The 5,000-nt window shown below is 40.2% G+C and overlaps 6 non-coding genes across 6 annotated transcripts; 3 read left to right on the top strand and 3 right to left on the bottom strand.

Annotated features, from left to right (window-relative positions):
- The first annotated feature begins 69 nt into the window (after nt 1–69).
- trnap-agg (transfer RNA proline (anticodon AGG)) lies at nt 70–141 on the top strand. The gene has a single exon. It is a non-coding gene; the product is annotated as a tRNA-Pro (tRNA).
- Nucleotides 142–1,548: 1,407 nt separating this feature from the next.
- Nucleotides 1,549–1,630, bottom strand: trnal-aag (transfer RNA leucine (anticodon AAG)). The gene has a single exon. It is a non-coding gene; the product is annotated as a tRNA-Leu (tRNA).
- Nucleotides 1,631–2,514: 884 nt separating this feature from the next.
- On the bottom strand, nt 2,515–2,596 carry trnal-aag (transfer RNA leucine (anticodon AAG)). The gene has a single exon. It is a non-coding gene; the product is annotated as a tRNA-Leu (tRNA).
- An 884-nt stretch (nt 2,597–3,480) lies between these two features.
- Nucleotides 3,481–3,562, bottom strand: trnal-aag (transfer RNA leucine (anticodon AAG)). Its single transcript has one exon. It is a non-coding gene; the product is annotated as a tRNA-Leu (tRNA).
- A 320-nt stretch (nt 3,563–3,882) lies between these two features.
- Nucleotides 3,883–3,954, top strand: trnap-cgg (transfer RNA proline (anticodon CGG)). Its single transcript has one exon. It is a non-coding gene; the product is annotated as a tRNA-Pro (tRNA).
- Nucleotides 3,955–4,848: 894 nt separating this feature from the next.
- Nucleotides 4,849–4,921, top strand: trnap-agg (transfer RNA proline (anticodon AGG)). Its single transcript has one exon. It is a non-coding gene; the product is annotated as a tRNA-Pro (tRNA).
- The last annotated feature ends 79 nt before the right edge of the window (nt 4,922–5,000 follow it).

Below are 5,000 nucleotides of genomic sequence, written 5' to 3' on the forward strand. Positions count from 1 at the left end.
TTAAACGCTTGCACCCCTTCTAATCATTTGAGCATTTTCAAAAATTGACATATCAAATTAAGTTGATGTGGCTCGTTGGTCTAGGGGTATGATTCACGCTTAGGGTGCGAGAGGTCCCGGGTTCAATTCCCGGACGAGCCCTCGGTTCTTTGCTCAATGTTGTGCACTGCCTTGAAAGATTGAGCTGATATTTTGTGAATTGCTTCAGGTTTCCATTTGATATCCCATAATCCAGGTGTTCTCTGGAAAAGCTAGTGAATATTTTTGTATTTGTTCTTAGTTGCCATTAACGCACAAACCTGCTTTATTGGGAATAGAATGTATTGGAATATATCTTGAGGCACATACAACAGGGCATGTCATTACTGAAATGCATTAAGGAGTATATATTTTTCACACTTTCACACTATTCAACTTGTGCTCGTGATCTCAAATATATTTTCTTTGGCATAATTAACTGCCAATTGCGTTAGTGTGAACGAAAGATCCACAAAGTGAGACCTTGTGTAGGTGTACAACTAATGTTGTCGCTTTTTTGAGGAAATTCGAAGCATGTAACTGAGAAATTGCCATTCAACAGTATTGCCTTTGAGAAAAGCATTTCAAAATACTCCTTGAACACAGTTCATGTACTGGCAGTTGTGGGATTTGAACCCACGCCTCCAATGAGACTGAATATTATTAATGGCCTTTCAAAATGATGCTGCAATGCAAAGGGTTGAATGCCCTTGCAAGGATTTGAAACAACGTCTCCTCGAACTGGAGCATTGATCCAGCACCTTGGAAAACTCGGCAGCACTATATCACAGGACATTTGTAACTATTATTGAATTTCAAAGTAGGACTTTAATGCAGTCCAAAGGAAGAATGAATATTGTAATTTGACGGCAATAAATTGGAATTATACAATTGTTCTTAAACGCTTGCACCCCTGCTAATCATCTGAGCATTTTCAAAAATTGACATATCAAATTATGTTGATGTGTCTCGTTGGTCTAGGGGTATGATTCTCGCTTTGGGTGCGAGAGGTCCCGGGTTCAAATCCCAGACGAGCCCTCGGTTCTATGCTCAATCTTGTGCACAGCCTTGAAAGATTGAGCTGTTATTTCGTGAAATGCTTCAGGATTCCATTTGATATCCCATAATCCAGCTGTATTCTGGAAAAGCTAGTGAATATATTTGTCTTTGTTCTTAGTTGCCATCAACGCACAAACCTGCTTTATTGGGATTAGAATGTGTTGGAATATATCTTTCGGCACATTCAACAGGGCATGTCATTACTGAAATGCATTAAGGAGTATAGGTTTTTCACACTTTCACACTATTCAACTTGTGCTCGTGATCTCAAATTGATTCTCTTTGGCATAATTAACTGCCAATTGCGTTAGTGTGAATGAAAGATCCACAAAGTGAGACCTTGTGTAGGTGTTGAACGAATGTTGTCGCTTTTTTGAGGGGATTCGAAGCATGTTACTGAGAAATAGCCATTCAACAGTATTGCCTTTGAGAAATGCATTTCAAAATACTCCATGAACACAGTTCATGTACTGGCAGTGGTGAGAATTGAACCCACGCCTCCTAAGAGACTGGAGCCTTAATCCAGCGCCTTAGACCGCTCGGCCACACTACCACAAAACACTAACATTCTTAATGGCCTTTCAAAATGATGCTGCAATGCAAAGGGTTGAATGCCCCTGCAAGGATTTGAAACAACGTCTCCTCGAACTGGAGCATTGATCCAGCACCTTGGAAAACTCGGCAGCACTATATCACAGGACATTTGTAACTATTATTGAATTTCAAAGTAGGACTTTAATGCAGTCCAAAGGAAGAATGAATATTGTAATTTGACGGCAATAAATTGGAATTATACAATTGTTCTTAAACGCTTGCACCCCTGCTAATCATCTGAGCATTTTCAAAAATTGACATATCAAATTATGTTGATGTGTCTCGTTGGTCTAGGGGTATGATTCTCGCTTTGGGTGCGGGAGGTCCCGGGTTCAAATCCCAGACGAGCCCTCGGTTCTTTGCTCAATCTTGTGCACAGCCTTGAAAGATTGAGCTGTTATTTCGTGAAATGCTTCAGGATTCCATTTGATATCCCATAATCCAGCTGTATTCTGGAAAAGCTAGTGAATATATTTGTCTTTGTTCTTAGTTGCCATCAACGCACAAACCTGCTTTATTGGGATTAGAATGTGTTGGAATATATCTTTCGGCACATTCAACAGGGCATGTCATCCCTGAAATGCATTAAGGAGTATAGGTTTTTCACACTTTCACACTATTCAACTTGTGCTCGTGATCTCAAATTGATTCTCTTTGGCATAATTAACTGCCAATTGCGTTAGTGTGAATGAAAGATCCACAAAGTGAGACCTTGTGTAGGTGTTGAACGAATGTTGTCGCTTTTTTGAGGGGATTCGAAGCATGTTACTGAGAAATAGCCATTCAACAGTATTGCCTTTGAGAAATGCATTTCAAAATACTCCTTGAACACAGTTCATGTACTGGCAGTGGTGGGATTTGAACCCACGCCTCCTAAGAGACTAGAGCCTTAATCCAGCGCCTTAGACCGCTCTGCCACACTACCACAAATCTCAATCATTATTAATGGCCTTTCAAAATGATGCTGCAATGCAAAGGGTTGAATGCCCTTGCAAGGATTTGAAACAACGTCTCCTCGAACTGGAGCATTGATCCAGCACCTTGGAAAACTCGGCAGCACTATATCACAGGACATTTGTAACTATTATTGAATTACAAAGTAGGACTTTAATGCAGTCCAAAGGAAGAATGAATATTGTAATTTGACGTCAATAAATTGGAATTATACAATTGTTCTTAAACGCTTGCACCCCTGCTAATCATCTGAGCATTTTCAAAAATTGACATATCAAATAATGTTGATGTGGCTCGTTGGTCTAGGGGTATGATTCTTGCTTTGGGTGCGGGAGGTCCCGGGTTCAAATCCTGGTTGAGCCCTCGGTTCTTTGCTCAATGTTGTGCACAGCCTTGAAAGAATGAGCTGATATATCGTGAATTGCTTCAGGTTTCCATTTGATATCCCATAATCTAGCTGTATTCTGGAAAAGCTAGTGGTTATTTTTGTCTTTGTTCTTAGTTGCCATCAACGCACAAACCTGCTTTATTGGGAATAGAATGTGTTGGAATATATCTTTCGGCAGATTCAACAGGGCATGTCATTACTGAAATGCATTAAGGAGTATATATTTTTCACACTTTCACACTATTCAACTTGTGCTCGTGATCTCAAATTGATTCTCTTTGGCATAATTAACTGCCAATTGCGTTAGTGTGAATGAAAGATCCACAAAGTGAGACCTTGTGTAGGTGTTCAACGAATGTTGTCGCTTTTTTGAGGGGATTCGAAGCATGTAACTGAGAAATTGCCATTCAACAGTATTGCCTTTGAGAAAAGCATTTCAAAAAACTCCATGAACACAGTTCATGTACTGGCAGTGGTGAGATTTGAACCCACGCCTCCTAAGAGACTGGAGCCTTAATCCAGCGTCTTAGACCGCTCGGCCACACTACCACAAAACACTAACATTATTAATGGCCTTTCAAAATGATGCTGCAATGCAAAGGGTTGAATGCCCCTGCAAGGATTTGAAACAACGTCTCCTCGAACTGGAGCATTGATCCAGCACCTTGGAAAACTCGGCAGCACTATATCACAGGACATTTGTAACTATTTTTGAATTACAAAGAAGGACTTTAATGCAGTCCAAAGGAAGAATGAATATTGTAAATTGACGGCAATAAATTGGAATTATACAATTGTTCTTAAACGCTTGCACCCCTGCTAATAATTTGAGCATTTTCAAAAATTGACATATCAAATTATGTTGATGTGGCTTGTTGGTCTAGGGGTATGATTCTCGCTTCGGGTGCGAGAGGTCCCGGGTTCAAATCCCGGACGAGCCCTCGGTTCTTTGCTCAATGTTGTGCACAGCCTTGTAAGTTTGTGCTGTTATTTCGTGAAATGATTCAGGATTCCATTTGATATCCCATAATCCAGCTGTATTCTGGAAAAGCTAGTGAATATTTTTGTCTTTGTTCTTGGTTGCCATCAACGCACAAACCTGCTTTATTGGGAATAGAATGTGTTGGAATATATCTTTCGGCACATTCAACAGGGCATGTCATTACTGAAATGCATTAAGGAGTATATATTTTTCACACTTTCACACCATTCAACTTGTGCTCGTGATCTCAAATTGATTCTCTTTGGCATAATTAACTGCCAATTGCGTTAGTGTGAATGAAAGATTCACAATGTGAGACCTTGTGTAGGTGTTCAACGAATGTTGTCGCTTTTTTGTGGGGATTCGAAGCATGTAACTGAGAAATTGCCATTCAACGGTATTGCCTTTGAGAAATGCATTTCAAAATACTCCTTGAACACAGTTCATGTACTGGCAGTGGTGGGATTTGAACCATAGGCTCCAAAGAGACTGGTGCCTTAATCCAGCGCCTTTGACCGCTCGGCCACACTACCACAATATACTATCATTCTTAATGGCCTTTCAAAATGATGCTGCAATGCAAAGGGTTGAATGCCCCTGCAAGTTTTTGAAACAACGTCTCCTCGAACTGGAGCATTGATCCAGCACCTTGGAAAACACGGCAGCACTATATCACAGGACATTTGTAACTATTTTTGAATTACAAAGTAGGACTTTAATGCAGTCCAAAGGAAGAAAGAATATTGTAATTTGACGGCAATAAATTGGAATTATACAATTGTTCTTAAACGCTTGCACCCCTGCTAATCATTTGAGCATTTTCAAAAATTGACATATCAAATTAAGTTGATGTGGCTCGTTGGTCTAGGGGTATGATTCTCGCTTAGGGTGCGAGAGGTCCGGGGTTCAATTCCCGGACGAGACCTCGGTTCTTTGCTCAATGTTGTGCACTGCCTTGAAAGATTGAACTGATATTTCTTAAAATGCTTCAGGTTTCAATTTGAT

This window comes from Gadus macrocephalus, chromosome 5 (genome assembly GCF_031168955.1).
Source record: "Gadus macrocephalus chromosome 5, ASM3116895v1".
In the NCBI taxonomy this organism is placed as follows: Eukaryota; Metazoa; Chordata; class Actinopteri; order Gadiformes; family Gadidae; genus Gadus; species Gadus macrocephalus.